This window comes from Lissotriton helveticus, chromosome 3_1 (genome assembly GCF_964261635.1).
Source record: "Lissotriton helveticus chromosome 3_1, aLisHel1.1, whole genome shotgun sequence".
Lineage (NCBI taxonomy): Eukaryota > Metazoa > Chordata > Amphibia > Caudata > Salamandridae > Lissotriton > Lissotriton helveticus.
Window position 1 is genome coordinate 422,779,015 of NC_136061.1, and position 17,828 is coordinate 422,796,842.

General features: G+C 41.4%; 1 long non-coding RNA gene across 1 annotated transcript in view; it reads right to left on the reverse strand.

Annotated features, from left to right (window-relative positions):
* Positions 1–1,387: 1,387 nt before the first annotated feature.
* The window catches only part of LOC144824571 (uncharacterized), a 49,191-nt gene continuing 32,750 nt past the window's right edge, over positions 1,388–17,828 (reverse strand). The window contains exon 3 of the long non-coding RNA XR_013609017.1: positions 1,388–1,730. This is a non-coding gene — a long non-coding RNA (uncharacterized LOC144824571). The remainder of the gene's footprint in view (positions 1,731–17,828) is intronic.

The following is a 17,828-nucleotide window of genomic DNA, read 5'->3' on the forward strand; positions in this document are numbered from 1 at the left end:
AAGAACCCTTTTATATCTTTTTCAAGTTCAAATTTATTTGGAGGGGCTGTGGGTGCAAAGCTAAAACCATATCTCAAGACCTAATTTTCCTCTCTAGTTAGAATCCTCTCAGACAAATTGATTATGGGGAATTACCTCCAATACCTTGCATTTCTGGTTTTCAGGTAATTCGGTGTTCCCTGGTTTGGAGGTTGATGGTTCCTGGTTGGTTCTTCCCTGGGGTAATTACGGTACCCTTTCTGTCCCCTGTAGGGGCGACCTCCTAAAAAAGTTTGAGGTTCTTGTTGGAAATTGGAACCAGATCTCCCTGCCTGACCATTGTCATGATCTTCATCTTCACTTGATCCAGAGGTTTCAGAGAAAGTAATTCTCTTGTTTCCTCCTCTCGAGTAAATTTGTCTTGGGTATTGAGGTTTTTCCCATCTGGTTTCTCTTTTATGGGCGTAGTAGTCTTTCTGGAGAAAAGGATAGACAGATTCTGCGCTGAATTTCTCTATATCTTTTCTTAGTTTCAGTGATTTTTTATTTGTTAGATATTCCTCATACCCTTCTATTTCTGTTACTATCTCCGATAATTTCTTTTTTGCATCCTCTATTGCTGGATTTTGACAAAGTGCAGTTTCTAATTCTTCCAATTGTTTCTGCTCTAGTATTACTACTTCTTGTGCTGTTTCGATTATAAGAATAAGCCAGTCTCTACTACAGCGGTTGGCAATATATGTCCAGGTCTCTAAAAACTTTTTGTAATCAGTGAAAAGGCCGGGTTCATTTCTAATCCTTAATCCTAAGGGTATTACACCTGCTCTTAAGTAACCCGTTAGAAATTCAGCATGGAGTTGTGTCCTTATTAGTTTTTTCTTTAGGTTAAGGATTTTCATCAAATCATCATGACTGCTTTTGCTAGTCATTGTTGTACCCCCTGCTCATGGGTTTTGATTTAACAGCCTACTTAAATGCTCTTCATTAAATCCAAAGGTTTTAAAATTGTCCATTGTTGGATAGTTATATTAACTATACCCAAAGGTTATGATAATTCTTGGTAGTAGGAGACAGAGAATGATTACTTTTTCTCTCTGACCCTCTTTTAGAACTCTCCAATCCGCAAGGACTGTGCAATAGGTGTGTACAAAATTTTTTGAGAGAGACCCCTTTGTACACCAGGTGAATGGGGTACTAATACGTAGTAGAGGAAAAGAGATCCCGTGGTAAATTTAAATACCACAACAAATGAAAAAAATGCATAAATGACTATGCTCTAACCCATATATTAGAAGTGAGTGTCAATAATCAAATGAAAAAATTATTTCAAAAATGTTTTACTTTTATTTTCAATTTTTTAAAGAAAAACAGGGGACAGTTTCTTTATACAAAACATCACCTTAAAAACAATACATCATAATTACATTCAAATATTCAACAAGATTATCTCTTCATAAAAACATTTAAAAACAATTGATCCTAAAGATAGGAAGGACAAAGGAGAGAACAAAAAACACAGACAGTCCTATTTGTCATAACAATACATATCTGGGAAGACCAATGCAAGAGACTAATCCAGGACACGTTTACTTATGATGTCTATGGAAATAGCTCTGTCCCTTGATTATGTAAATTCTTGCGTCGACGCGTTTCGATGGTTAATTTGAATTTTTGACCATCTTTTTCAAGACAGAAATGATGTGTCTCTCCTAATACAATGGCACTGGATGGTTGCCAAATTCATGTGGATCCTGCAGATAAACATACTGGTTTAAGTATTATAAAGATCATTTGTTATATCTACATTATACCACTCAAGTTCTTTACAAGATGTTTGGGGTTTTGTGACATTGGATCTTACATGGCCTAAATAATTCCTTACAGTACTTCTGATATCATTAATACACATGCCAATATGCATCCACTTTTTCAATTTAATAGATTGCTATTACATGGGTTACTACGTTTTGATCATAGTCAAATTTTTTGATTTGACCCATAGTCTCCTTGTTCTAGTACTTAATACATCATTTCTCATATATGGGCTTTCAACACAATTTATATGTTACCCAGAAATTGTGTGAGCAGGAACTTGATGGTAAGTTTTACTGATATCAAGGTAGTCCCCTCCCCAGCAGAGAGATAGTAACAGGGATTATATTCAATTAATTGGGCAACTCTTATTTTACCTAATGCCATGTACTCTTCTATCTCATGTTCACTAATAGATGTTCTTATATTACATTTCCTCTGCCAAATGTTTTCCGTTACTTTCTATCTGTGAGGGCAGATATGTCAAATTTTAGGGCATTTTTAGCAATAGTATTTCCTCTTTAAATTGCAAATACACTAATTATTTCGTACCTCTTGTTTTCCAATAGGCTGTGAATGTAGACACCTTCTGTTTTATCAAATTATAGCCTCCTACTCCCAAAGGGCAGTCTATTTATTCAATTTAGTTGGATTCTATATGCGAAAAACAGGAAAGAGGGGTATACTTATAATGGGTACTTCTTTGTTAGTCTAAAACCTGTGCACTCAATTTTTTTTATTAGTTATGCCGTACCTCATGATCAGTTCCGAAACTCTCTTGTATTATTTGCCAACAGTTGATCTCTCCCGTTCCCGTTATTATCCAAGGATGAGTTAATATTTAAAATCCTCCCTATAATTCAAACATGGCAATTATTTTCGTGAATATAAAGATGTAGAGGCCCTGTTCTTAACACTGAGTTCGGTTTTACTTACTCTATTAGAGAGTAGTTCGGATTTCCTGCCTAGAGTACAATAAAACAGTCTTACCAGTGCAGGATCCTTACCCAGCACTACTGACTACCCAACCACATACCATATTGCACCCACTTCTCCTGCCTTGGTGTTAGTTTGAGTTTACTTGTTAGATCGTTGTGCTGACATGCCTTCCTGCTTTTGCTAGTTTCTCTAAGACACATCTGTTTTTTGGCATTCTAAAGCAGTATCCCTAGGTACGACAAAGAAAGATGACTGCAGAGAAAATCAGGAAACAATGGAGTATCTTTTATTTTACTGTGGAAGAACCACAAAGCAATGGCATATGCTAATAGGTAACATTAATAAAGCACATGGAAGCAAATGAAACCAGTATGTCTGCATATGAGATTTTATGGGTGAATTGAGTCTTTACAATCTGTGAAAATTTGACTTAACAGGCAGATATTTCATGGAAGTGGTTTCTTTTAGTTTTAGGATTCTTATTATAATATAAGGGATTCTGTAATTCCTTGCCCACTGGCCTGTGCAGCCAAATTTCTCCTGCACCCAAAGATATTGCACATTGATTCTTATATCTTCGTTCGATGTGTTTTAATCATACATTGTCATGATTTTGATTGTATTGTATACATACTTTTATGGTCTTAAAGACCGAAATAAAGGTTTTTGAACTGGAAAAAAAAAAGAAACTGAAAAATGCCGTTTATCATCTAATTCTTTGTCGAGTGTTTCTTCAGCGTCACTGTCAAATGACAGTGAAGAAGATGAATATGTGATGTCAGTTATGAATACTGAAATATGTGCGCATGTATGTTTGGCTTCCTGCAAGGAAGAGTACAAGTAGAAAAAGAATCACTAAGTGAAATCCCGAAATTCCTTTGGACACTGTCCCATAAACAAACTGAAGGTCAATGGGTGCCATATACCGTTCATGATGGACAGTGATGCGTCGTTAAAGATCTTGACAGCAGAGAAGTACAATGAACTGTCTCTGATGCCCCTCTCAAAGTATTGAAAACCAAAGTATACATGTGGGCAGCCTCAAAACCATTGAAAAGTCAATGTGTATTCATGGCGACTATGAACCATAAAAAGACAACGGTGCAAGTCCCAGTTGAGACGGCAGGGTTTCAGTTTTTGTTTTGGTACTATTTTCCCCACTCCTGCCGGTCTATTGTTACCCACAGGGGAACCCCCTTCTATTTTGTTGTCAAGTCCCAGTTCATGTCCTTCAGGGCACTTCATCAACTGCCTGTCTACTTAGTTTCACCACTGCTGCTGACATGGGGTTAATTTATGTGAATTACAATATCAATGCTCACCACAACATAGTGAATCAGCTTCCATCCTTGTTTCATGGAATAGGAAAGCTCAAGGCAATGAAGATGCAGTTCCACATTGAGGACGTTTGTCCTGTTGCTCAATAACATCCTCAAACTGCCTTTCATCTACTAGAGGTTGTTGAAAAAGAAATTGAGACTTTGCTAAAACATCGCCTATATGATTACCCAGTTGAACGGTGCCAAAGACTTTTTGCGCCTTGATCTGAACAAAGGATATTATCAGACCGAATTGAAAGAAAATTACAGGTACGTTGCTGCCTTTTCAACTCATGTTGGTTTGTTCAGATACTAACAATTGAGTTTCGGAGTGTCTTCAGCTACCGAAGTTCTCAAAGATATCATCCGCGGCATTATATAGCGGTCTTTTTTCCCCGCATAGAATCACAATGCGGCCATTACAACGACCGTGTTGTGATTCCGCATACTATTACTCCGCAAGTCGAACAACGGCTTGCGGAGGGGGGGCACTGGAGGTTGGAATAGTATAACTTACTATTCCAACTCCAGTCTGTGCGGACACTAGGGAAGGTGTTGGATTTTAAATCCAACCACACCCCCCCTCCCCCCCGCAAGTCGACTTGTGGAGTAATGGTATGCGGAATCACAACGCGGTCGTTGTAATGACCGCGTTGTGATTCCATGCGGGAAAAAAGTTTTGTCCTAAACGTTGTTAACCTCACGAACACAACATGATAGAGTCCGTACACAAGTGTGCCACCTGCTTACTGAAGCAGGTCTCACGTTGAATGCTGAAAAGTGTGAATTTCACAAAATAGAACCAAACTTCTTTGGGAACATTTTCTCAGACGTGGGGAACCAAGGTTCAGGCTATGTCATCTACCTTCTCTCCACAAGATTTAACCATGCTGCATTCTTTTCTTGGTATGGCCAGCTTCTGTTCCAGGCACATCTATGACTTTGCCACTGTGAGTGCCCCATTGAGAGAGTTCATTTAACGTAATGTTTCATTTCAGTGGTCATGGGAGTGTGATCTAGTTTCAAGAAGATTAAACATGCAATTTAAAATGCTACTGAAATCGCGTACTTTGATCCGAAATTGCAGACAGAGACTGTCTGTAGATGCTAGCACAGTGGGTTTGGGCGTGATTCTTGCCCAACATACTGGACATGCAAATCCACCAAGGCGTAATGTCGCTTATGCTAGCCGAAGTATGTCACACACTGAATGAGCTTTCTTGCAACCTGAAAAAGAAAGCCTGGCTGTTGTGTGATCTTGCAAACATTTTCATGTGTTTCTGTATGGGAAACATTTTAAGCTTGTTACTAATCACCTAGCAGTGCTTACTATCTTCGGCATCCAAAGGCCAAGATGCCTCCTTGTATTGAGAGACAGGGGCTGTAACTGCAAGAGTATGACTACACAATTGTATACCGGCAGAGAAAAGATCAAAACCCTGCCGACTATTTTTCTCGAGTGCCCGTGCAGTGTCAGGGTACCCCTTCTAAAATGGCCGAGGCCTATGTTAACTTCGTTGTGAGATTAAGTACTCCTGCAGCTGTGTCCATGGAGCAATGCAGATTGGAATATGCTCATCCGCATAGATATTATTATGCATCAGTCCTCAAGAACACATGCTCGACCTCTACAGTGAACATCAGAAATTCGAAAATGTGCATGAGGAACTGTCAGTTACACAAGAAGGGATAATTTTGCAAGGATTGAGATTTGTTATTCCTGAAAGTCTAAGAGAACAAGTCATTGAAGTGGAACATGAGGGACATCGTGGAATTGTTAGCCACAAAGTTCGCTCCCTGCAATCGTGTTTGGTTCCTCATCTTGATGAATGAGTTGAGAGAGAGCTCTGGGCTTGTCATTGTGTAACTGTTTGTCTCCCAAAACAACACAGCATCGTTTAAACATATCGGATCTTCCAAAACACATCTGGAAGAAAATTGCGGTTGACTTCTTTGGACCCCTTGAAAATGGCCATAACCTCATGGTAATCATAAATGCATACTCTCGGCTTCCTCTAGTGGAAGACCTTTCGTCAATCGTTCATAATCAAGTAGTTGAAAGACTAGAAGGCATATTTGCAACTTTTGGTGTTCCGTCCATTCTAAAATCTGACAATGGCCCGCAATTCAGTGGTCGGAAAATCAAAGACTTTTTTTCACTGAGGCATCATGAAAGCACACCTCTATGGCCACAGGCTAATGGCATTGTTGAGCGTTTTATGAGCATTCTTAAGAAGACTGTCCGGTGCACTGTGCTATAGGGATTTGAGCTCAAGTCAGTTCTTGATTCTACCCTTTGTGCTTACATATCTACAACCAGCAACAGCCCGACTACCCTGATGTTCGGGCGAGCCATGGGTACAAACCTGTCCCAGTGGATTACTTGAAGAACAATTCATGCTTAGATATTCCACTCAATGATTAATTTTAGTCCAGAATGAAGACTTATGCTGACAAGCGCTGATGTGCTCAGGACATTATGTTTCAGAAAGGGAACCGTGTCTTTGTCATGCAAAGGCGAAAATGTAAATCTGATGCTCCATCCGATGCCGATCCATTGCAAGTTGTGACCAGTAAGGAGACATGGTGACTGCTCACTGTCCTGAAAATTCCATTACGAGGGATTACTCACATTTCAAGCACCTGCCTCAATCTCTCAGATTCAGACATCCAGAGTCATCAGATGGTCAGGAGAGCCCAGGACTGCATCAATGTGAAGATCACCAGTGCCAGGAACTATGATATATATATATATATATATATATATATATATATATATATATATATATATATATATATATATTTACTGAAAAAAACATAGGTTTTAGGGAAATTATAATTAGTTGGACATTTCACTCGTACAAAACCATAGAGATTTTCCCGTTATAGTTAGTTCAGCTAACTATAACTCACGCCCCCGCAATGCACTGCTGATGACGTCACATATCATCACTCATGACATGGTCAGTGACATCACTGATGACATCACTGATGACATCTCAAATGACATCACTGATGACATCTCAAATGACATCACTGATGACATCATCCAGTGACTGTGTGTTTCTGTAAAGTTTAAATATCTTTAATATATATAGGGAAAGGCAAATTGAAGAATGAGTGGGTTTATAAGAGTCTGAATGGGTGATTTACTAGGTGCGTGACTGACTCTATAAGTTAGTGATTAAACGTATCTTACTGAATGCATGGGTCAGTGACTAAATTGTGTGAATGTCTGTTTCCGTCTGTCTGTTGGTGTGTAAACGGCTGCATGGGTTTGTGAATAGCTACATGACTGTTTATATGGGTTATTGATTGGTTGTCTGAGTATCTGTATGGGTGCCTGAGTGTTTGTGTGGGTGGGGTGTGTGTGACTCTGTGCATAGATGTGTGAGTGGGTGATTCACTGGGTACAAGGTTTCAAGATTGCATCTGTGATGGACTGTATGAGTGGGTGAGTGTTTGTATGGGTGTGTTAGTGCATGAATGTATATCTCAGTGGTACATGTGTGAGTAACTACATATGTGAAAGGCAGTATATATGTGTGTTGGAGTATATAAATGGCTGTAAGTGAGAGTGTGTGGTTGTGGGAGTGGCTGTATGGATGAGTGTGTGCTTGTATCGGTGATTGTATCAGAGTGTAAGAATGTGCTAGTATTTGTATGAGTAAGTGAGCTGGTGCGTGTATAACTGTATAGGTGAGTAAATGGCAGTGTGATTAATTATTTACTTGACTGATTAGGTGTGTGACCACCTCTATGGATAAGTGGTGGTGTGTGAGTGTCTATATAGGTGTATGAGTGCATATGATAATCCTGTACTGAGTGACCATAAGTATGAGTGAGTGTACGGGTGAGTGAGTGGATGTGTATGTAAACCTAAGAATCAGTGAGTGGGTACGTAGTTATTGGTGTTGGCGTGTCTATGGTTTTGAGAATGGCAGTCTGTAATTTAGAGTGGGTGTATGAATGGTTATATTAGGGTGTGAGAAGATGCATCAAATTATCACATGGTTGATGTCATTAGTGATGTCATCAGTGATGTCACTGACCATGTCATGAGTGATGTAATATGTGATGTCATCAGCAGTGCATTGCGCGGGCGCGAGTTATAGGTAGCTGAACTAACTATAACGGGGGAATTTCTATGGTTTTGTATGAGTGAAATGTCCAGCTAACTATAACTTTTCCTAAAACCTATGGTTTTTTCAGTAAATTTCTAAGGTTTTTTAAATGCTGATTTCTAACTATAACATGCCTGAAACCTATGTTTTTTTAAGTGAATTTCAAAGGTTTTTTAAATGTTAGTTTCTAACTATGCCTACAGAGGTAGGACATGTGAAGAAAGAATAAAAAACGCACAGAAAGAAGCAAAAGAAATTCAGAAAGAAGCAACAGAAGCAACAGAAGTCCACAAAGATGAAGAAAAGAGCAGGAAGAAGCAAGACGTGCAGAAAGAACGAACAGAGGAGCAGAAAGAGGCCTTGTTGCAAAATCATCCTGTGCCCACAACACTTTCAGGCAGGTACTGGTGGTAACTGACTCTGACTAACCAGGCCTAGAGCCAGTGCTATGCTAAAAGATACTTAGAATACAGTGAAAACACCTACATACACTAGGGAACACTAGGCGTTGGGGTATCCCTGTGATTAGCATGACCTCCTCTCTAAGGCCCCAGTATATAATAGGGCAGGGGCATTAAAAATACCTCTAAGTCAGAGGTGCAGAAATATGCTACTTTAACTAGTAGTCGTGTTTGCAGAGTGGTGGAGAAAGGGTGCTGGGCGTCCAACCAACGCTCAGGAATTCCACTGTGTAGGACTTACAGGAGGTACCAGGAGGGATTCTCGGCCCCAAACTCCCTCAGGACTAAATTGGACTTCATCCCCCATCCCGTAGTCTGCCACGAGGCACGTTTGAGGAGTGGTAGAGAAAGGGGGCCATGGTCTAAGAAGACGTCTTAGCAATGCCACTGTGTGGGACTTACTGGAGGTACCAAGAGGGGTAGTTGGCCTAAAGGACATCCTTAGGGACAACTTCCCAAACTATTACCTCCAGTCAGTCCCACACAGCAGCATTGGTAAGTGCTCGTACCAGGCCACGCCCACTTCGCCCACCACTCTACAAACGCACTCTCTGGCACACACTTGGATGGGGAATGAAGTCCCCTTCACTGCTAGGGGTCCTTTAGGGGCCAACTAGCCTACCTTGTACCTCCAGTAAGCCCCACGCAGTGGGATTGGTGAGAGGTAGACAAAAGCCATGCCCCCTTTCTCCACCACTCTGCAAACATGCCCCCTGGCGCGTTGTAAGTTGGGGGGTTAAGTCCCCTTGAATCCTGAGGGTCACTGGGGTCCAACTAGCCCACCAGGTACCTCCAGTAAGCACAACAGAGCTGTGTTGCAGAGAGGTATAAAAAGGGGCGTGGCCTGGACCACCTCTCTGCAACGCAGCGCAGCAGCGCTTACTGGAGGTACCTGGTCTAGTTGGCCCCAGCGTCCCCTCAGTATTGAAGGGGAAGTAATCCCCCAATTTAAAAAGGCATAATGGGGCACATTTACACAGTGGTGAAGAGAGGGGGCAGGGCCTGAGGTGACATATGTGCAAACACACCCTGTGGTGCATTTTAAGTTAGGGAATTAATTCCCCTTCAATCCTGAGGGCTCCTGGGGACCAACTAGCCCACCAGGTACCTCCAATAAGAGCTACAGGGCTGCGTTGCAGAGAGGTGGTCCAGGCCACACCCCTTTTTACACCTCTCTGTGGTGCGTTTGCAAAGTGTTGCTGGGAGTGGTCGGGGCCTCCGGCACGATCACTGTCTTTTTTTTATTTTTAGAAGGTGGGCTGTGTGGCCCTCCTTCTTTTTTCTTTTCCTGGGCCCTGGGGACACCATCTCCCAGGGCCTGACCCCTTTTTAAAAAAATAAAAAAAGATGAACGGGAAGGAGGCCGCGTGGGCCACCCTCCCGTGGCCAATTCCGGCCCCGGGACCCCATCCCCCGGGGCATAGACACATTTTATTAGGTTTTTTTATGAAGGGGGGCTGCGTGGCCCCCCTCCTGAGGCCACTATTGGCCCCGGGGACCCAAACCCCCGGTGCCGACCTTTATTTATTTTTTAATTTAATTTTTAATTATGGGGCGGGGGCCGCGTGGCCCCCCTCTTGGGCCAATTCTAGCCCCGGAGACCCCATCCCCCAGGGCAGGCCCTTTCCGTTGGGGACCGTGTGGGGAGCCCCAATGCCCCTAGGGTCCCGCTGGCTCCCAGCATCCTGCAGGAGCGGGCATTGCTTTTCCACATTGGGAGCCGCTAACATGCAGCTCCCCTTGTGGAAGAGCAATCTGCATTTGCTTCATTGAATATATATATATATATATATATATATATATAAATATATATATATATATATATATATATATATATATATATTACCTACTGGCGGTCGCCAGTAGGTATATATAGTTAGGATTTTTTCTCTATGGGATTTTTGAAAATTCTATGTCTAATAACTTTGGCGTTTGTGGACGGAATTGGCTGAAATTTTCAGGAAAATGGCACATTTTGTTTCTGAACAGCCCCTGAAAATTTTGTGGGGGTTCGTCAAGGGGGGGCCGAGAAAAAAGGGGGGTCCCAAAACGCGTTTTTCCCATGTTAATTTCCATAGGGCGGTTGGCCTCACTTTTAGCCCGAACGGCTGAATGGATTTGCACGAAACTTGGCAAAATTGTAGGGACTGGTAGCCCGATGTGCCTTTTGTAGGTCTCAATATATGTGCTCCAGTGGATTTTGAGAAATTAACGTTTAAAAAAAGATATATATCTGTAACAGCGGACCGGGCAGCGCTCCAGGACGCGTACTTTTCGCGCAACGGAGCTTTGTGAAGCGAAGCTGATTGGTTCTCCGGCGTCTGTCAACATTCCAAACAGTCCGTAGCGGCCGCCATCTTGTCTCTCGGTAGGATCGAGAGACAAGAGGAGGCCAAAGCGAAGGGGCAAATGACCATAAGGGGGCATAGTACATTGTCGCTGACCCCCTAGGTTTGATGTGGAGGTTTTAAAAGGGCCCCGCGGGGCAAAAAAAAATAAAATAATAATAATCGAACGGCTGAATGGATTTGCACGAAACTTGGCAAAATTGTAGGGACTGGTAGCCCGATGTGCCTTTGCTAGGTCTCAATATATGTGCTCCAGTGGATTTTGAGAAATTAACATTCAAAAAAAGATATATATCTGTAACAGCGCTCCGCTTCGCGTACTTTTCGCGTTACGGAGGTTTGCGAAGCTGATTGGTTTTTCGGCGTCTGTAAACATTCCAAACAGTCCGTAGCGGCCGCCATCTTGTCTCTCGGTAGGATCGAGAGACAAGAGGAGGCCAAAGCGAAGGGGCAAATGACCATAAGGGGGCATAGTAGATCGTCCCTGACCCCCTAGGTTTGATGTGGAGGCTTTGAAAGGGTCTCGCAGGGCAAAAAAAAAATATACCGTTTTTTTAGTTTTTTTGCGTGGAGTGCGCCCGGTTCGCGAACCGGGAAGCGTTCTGGGGAGCGTACTTTCTTGAAAATTAGTGAAAAAAGTTAGAGTAAAATAATAATTGTGAGTGATCAGATGTAGGGTAGCTCTGAGAAGAGCTTTTGGGTTTATGGTACATTTAGGTACTTATAAGTAGGTACCAATGCACAGTCTTAAATTCAGAGTGAAAACTCTGTTGCCCTCATCTGAGAAGTGAACTCCATCTCCTCTGTAGATATCTTGCATGTAGTAACGCAAGTTATTGTTGTACAGGGAGCCCATTCCATGGTCTCTCATGTAAGCTGAAACAGATTTGTTTACATGCTTCCTCGATTTCTCAATTTGTGGACAAAATTGGTTCGACCACCTCCATTTCTGTCTTTGGCATATATTTGAATATACCAAGGCAGTCTGAGGAAAAAGTGCCATCAATTGCTCAAAGGTGTCCTTTAAAAGCATTTCCAGACCTACCCCAGTCAAAGTGCCCAAATCATTACCTCCACAGTGCACAATTAACAGGTCAGGTTTTGGCAAATGCATAAAGGTTTTCACCAATGGTATCAATTGGTGACATTTTAATCATCTGTGGCCAAACCACTTAATTTCCACATCTTGTAAATTGAGGTTAGGTAAATTCCTGTTTTCAGCGTACCTTTGAGCCCAATAGATGTAACTATGTCCAACAATCCAGACAGAAAACATGGTGAGAGAAGGTTCTGCTGCAGTCAGATGAAGTGTGGCAATGAAATGGCAGTTGAAAAAATGAGAGTGTAAAATGAAAAAAACTGAGGAGTTTCTGTGTTAATGAAGCAGTAAGAGTGATTGGTGGATTTTGATTGCTGAAAACAGAAAGTTAGTGTGCATGGATGAGTTCGTTGAAAGATGTATTTTGAGAGGCGAAGAAAAAATCATTAAATGAAAGAATGCTCTGGATATGCAGGTGCACTGAGAGTTCAGAGTTCAATTGCAACATTGTTGTGTGAGAGGTCTTGCAAGAGGTGGTTGCTATGCAGAAAAAGCAGAGAGGGGGCAGAGGGGGGAAGGGTTTTGCTTTGAAAAAAAGTGAGGGAAGAGTTTTGATTGGGTGACATGAGAGATATGTGTGAGGAATTACAGCATTTCTGTGCTTTTGATAGCTGCAGACTCTGGAGTGCATACCTTTTGCTCTGCTGAAGACAAATTGGTGTGTTTCTGAGACTGTTTTGAAACTCAAAGTATTTGCTAAGGTGAGAAAAGATTTCTTTAATTTAGATAGAAAATAGTGTGCTTTAAGGAGAAAATTATGAAGAAAGTTGTGTTTTTCAAATGTTGCTTTGTCTCAAGTGTTTCACAAATAGATTTTGTTTCTTTGAGAAATTGTAATTGGAGAAAATGTGAAGTATTAGTACTGACAGGGCTTTTATGTGCATAGGAGCTGTGGAGTGTTTTCAAATTATGACTTGTAAATCGTTTTTGAGAAAAAGCAATGGTTTTAATATTGATGAGAAGGACATAATGGTGTCTGCTTCTTTATAAGGTAATTGAGAGTCTCTGATGTTATTTTTCCCATTTCAATGTAAGAAGTTTGTCTGTGGAGCAAATTGCTTGTAAATATGCTCCCACCTGTGCATGGCAAATTTAGATTTTGAATGTTTCCGTTACATAGGCATGTTAAAGGTGACTGAAACATGCTGCAAAGGCAATCAAAAAATGCTTTTATGTGTCTTAAGGACATTTTAAGTCATTTCCCCATGTGCAGTGTTTTCAAATTATGAGTTGAAAATCGTTTTTGAGGTAAAGGAATGTTTTCAAAATTTATGTGCGCCATATGACCCCAAATTTCTTTTTCAGGGGTGCAGCAGGGTGTTCTTGAGACACCCCTGCACCGTCGGAAAAATTCGTAATTTGCGATGAGGTAATTGCTAATCGCAAATTGCACCTTCATTCCTATGGGCCTCCTGCTGCATGGAAATGAATGGGTAATTTGTAATTAGCAAATAGGTCATCGCAAACTAGGAATGGTAAAGAATCGCTATTTATTCCTTAAAGTTCGCTATTTAGGAAATTCAAAAAACTTTGATGATACATATGGCGGTTCATCTCTAACAAGATAAGAAGCATAGGGATAGATTTATGATGACTGGCGCATCACCAGGGATGTGTTAGTCATTCTGTGCCGCTGTTCCGTCACCTATGGTGTGCTGCATTTACAATGCGGCGCATCATGGGGCAAAAACAGCACAGATGCGTGACGTATTTGTGCCGTAAAGTTGGCGCATTGCTGGAGTTGTATCGCAAGTGTGATGAAGCTCCAGTAAGGCTGAGGGGTGCCCCTGTCGCAGGGTTTCTGTTCTCACACAGAACTGTGGACAGAGGATTGGAACCTCGGCGAATTAGGGTGTCCCAAAACTCACCTTAGTAATCAAAACCCCTTAGCAAGCTAGGTACAGTGTCACATTGGATATAACAAACTCTCAATGTTTAGACAATCCAGAATATGAACTTATAGTACCTCAGGATACGTGGAACTCATGAACAGTCGGTCGTTATATATTTCTTAGAAACCAGAACATGGAGTTAAGAAGAACACATGTGTATTTGAAATGTTTATTTACTAATGCCGTCTTCTCAGGCGTAGTATCTTAGATTATACAAGTACACATATTATCAGTAGCAAAATTACCAGCATAGTCAGTAGTACATAAAAAGCGAATGGTGACAGTATGTTAACATGCTGTAAATGAATAAGAGTTAGCAACACTTATCAGCAGCCGCGGGCCGTGGAGGGAGTTACGGTGGGGCAGGGAGGCGGGGAGGGGGAGGGGCAGGGTGGAGAGGGCTCCACCCTGCCCCTCCCCCTCCCCGCCTCCCTGCCCCACCGTAACTCCCTCCACGGCCCGCGGCTGCTTATATCTCACCCTCCCTAATACACATAATATATTATTTGCTAAGAAGGTCTCTTTGTGTTGGTTTAGGGCGTGCCGATACTTTAGTGTCTTAGATTTGAAGGAATCACATCAGCATACACCAGCTCTCTCTTCATGTGAACCGCATCAAGTGTTGTGTATGTGTGTTCGGCAAAGCAATATAAAACCCGCCTCATGCCCAGAATTGGGAGAAGCTGCACTTATGTTATGAGTATGAAGTCGTGGAGATCAGACCTCATAACAATTCTGTATCGTGTTGTTCTTGAAACTTCAGCACTCGCTGTACAGATATAGTTTAAGAAGTAAAGCAGATAGTAGAGCAATAACATATTATTCTCATGTAAATCACGATGAACTATTAGGTTGAAAGCTAAAGCAACAACTAAGTGTCGTGTGCAGAAGTTGCAAAAAAGGAAAAAATGGCGTTTAAACCGGTAATGAGTCCATGCTAACTTAACACGGTGTAAAGATATCCAGGACCTAGATGACACCTCCCCATGATCCGGAAACGAACTGAATAAGATAATAGAAGTGCCATCTCATGAGAGCAGATTGCAACTTTATATGTGGACGGTCCGCAAGGTAAAACATTAAAAACTAGGAAAATTTAATGCTAAAGAAAAATAAAACAGCCAAGTACTTTATCGAGTCTTAAGCCAATAGGCAAGCTAAATAATAAAAACTTGACAAATAAGTCAATGAATTGTCAATGAAATGCTAGTACTCAGCATATCAAACATGAAAAAGGTCTATGACATAACTGTGTATGCAAAATAAGCTGCAACAGCCTCCAATAGGAAGTCACCGTCTTCATCCGAAAAGAGTTCAGCCATCCAATTTAAAAGCGGAAAAGAACATAAGTGCTCTCCCAGCACCGGATCCTCTATCAACATCAGAGGACAGCTCGGTGGGTTTTCAAGAAAGGTCTGTTCCAAGAAAGACTGTGTTGCCGCCAGTAAATTCCAGGGACCAATTAGTCCATGCATCAATGCCACAGCCATAATCCTTTCGCCAGGACAAACCAACTCGTGAGTAATGATAGGAGTCATCAGCTGATTAAAGTCGACGTCAGGAGAAACCGGTCCGCAGAGACACAAATCAATGGCCCAATCGAAATCACAGGTCAGGCAGTGAAATACAGGCTGGACACAAGTGAAGTAGGAGAATCGAAAAGATAATCCATATGCCGTGCTTAATATCGCCAACGGCATTGTGCCATAATATTCTAGCATGCGATTGCGGAACAGTGTCAGCAGCTGCAGGGCGGGAGCTTGCACAGGAGGGACATCCATATTTAAAAATGTAAAAAAGCACAAGAGCGTCCGCTGGTAATGCAAGTAAAAATGGGAATCCACGAAGCAGAGTGGAAAAAATAGAATGAAAGAAAGCAGGGATGACTCCAAAGATTTTCTCAAATGAAGTCACGAGACCACTGGTAACAACTTTAAAAAAGTGCGCCAGGCCCTTTGTGGAGGACGCGTTAGAGATAGTCCGAACCATCTTGCTGAAATGGAAAGGCGAATCTGTATTTAAAAGGGTCTGCACCTCTGTACGGGTGTTCGCTATGTGAAGCACGAAAGTTTCACGGGCCGAACTCAAGGCCACCTCTCTCTGAGACAAAAGAGCTCTTATTCTTGCCATGCCGTTGAAATGTGCTCCCAAGGTTGGTATTTGTGGCCAGATTGAAAACTCCCTATGTTCATGTGTGGGAGGAAATAGAACATTTCTGCAGCAAATAACCCGTTCATTTACTGTTACGATAAAATGAATACTTTTAATTAACCCAGAACAATCTTCATTATTGAGCATCAAATAACTACCATTTTCCAAGAACTTGAACGTGGGGATGATAGCAGGAACTGGTGTGCCTTGCAACACGCAAGCCATATTTGGTCGGTGTTTGTTGCATGAACCGTGTAACTGTATGTGCCTACACATTAGTGAATGATCTGGCGTCTCAGTGCATTCCTCTCCATTCAGATAAAGTTCTTGATCATCTTTGAAAATCTGTATGTGTATGGAAGCGACCAGACCTCATGAAGAAAACCACTACCTAAAGGTTAATAACGACCTATTGGTATATATTTCATACAATTTGAAAACTTATATAAAGCAAAAGGCAGCGTTATTAAACCGTGGATAAGGCACGTTGCCAAAGCAGTCAACCTTTTGGATTTATACTGGAAATGTTAAAGGAAGAATTACGGAGTAGGGCCTGTAAATCTTTAATGGACAACGAGTAAAATTACTCCAACCATCATATTCCTCTAACTCCGGGATAGTAGGGGTGTTTAATTTTTTAGAAGTAGCCAATCCAAAGCATTTGGTCTGGGAAATTGTTTCATTCACAAACAACATATGATTTGGGATGAGACATGCACGGTGGAAAGCCTCAGTGCCTTGTACCTGCCAGGTTCGTGAACCCCAAACTGATGTAGATCCTGGATATTTTTACTCTGTGTTACGTTAGCATGGTCTCATTACTGGTTTAAACGCCATTTTTCCTTTTTTGTAACTTCTGCACACGACACTTAGTTGTTGCTTTAGCTTTCAGCCTACCTGCGTCAAGATCTATGCCTGCTTCAAGCAGGCGCAGGGTTTTGATGTAGCTTTGTCCTATCTGATTGTAAATGCGGCACACCGTGGGTGGCAGAGCAGCGGTGCACGTTAACTGGTGCATCCCTGGGGATGTGCTAGTTAATATAAATCTGCCCCTTTACATTTAATTATGTGCAGGGGACACAGAGTAGGTGAGGTTTATCCAAGGTTAAGAAGAGATGAGTCCTGTTCAGTGAAAAATTGGAGATAGGCTTCAGTATATTATATACTTAAGTAGTGTGTTAAGTTTTTGATGACTGTTATTAATTTACTGTTGGGTAATAGTGGTTAATAACATTTTTTATTATATTTTACCACAGATTCAACTGCAGATTATTTCAAGATTTTAGGATGCCTAGAAAAGAAAGAGTGAGAAAGGCTGCAAAACGTCAAAGACAGCAGGACCATGGAATAATGCAGCAGTCCTCTAACAAAAAGATTTGTCAAGTCACCAAGAAAGCACCGGGTAAGAGTCCAAAAACAGTCATAAGAAATATGTGTAGTAAAAAAAATATTACTACAGAAAATGTTTCAGTCCAGAAAAGGAGAAACAATTCAAATGGTAAGGAAAGGCCAATGAGAAATGTTACTGCTAGAGTAAGAGATAACTCTATGCATGAAAGTAGAAGGAAACAACAGTTTAGGGATATTCGTAAACGAATGTTCCGCAACAGGATAATTGGGAATTTGTTAAAAAATATTAAGAAAGGTCAACAGAAAGTGTTTTTTTATAAGAGAAAAAAAATAGTTGAGAAAGTTATTGATCAG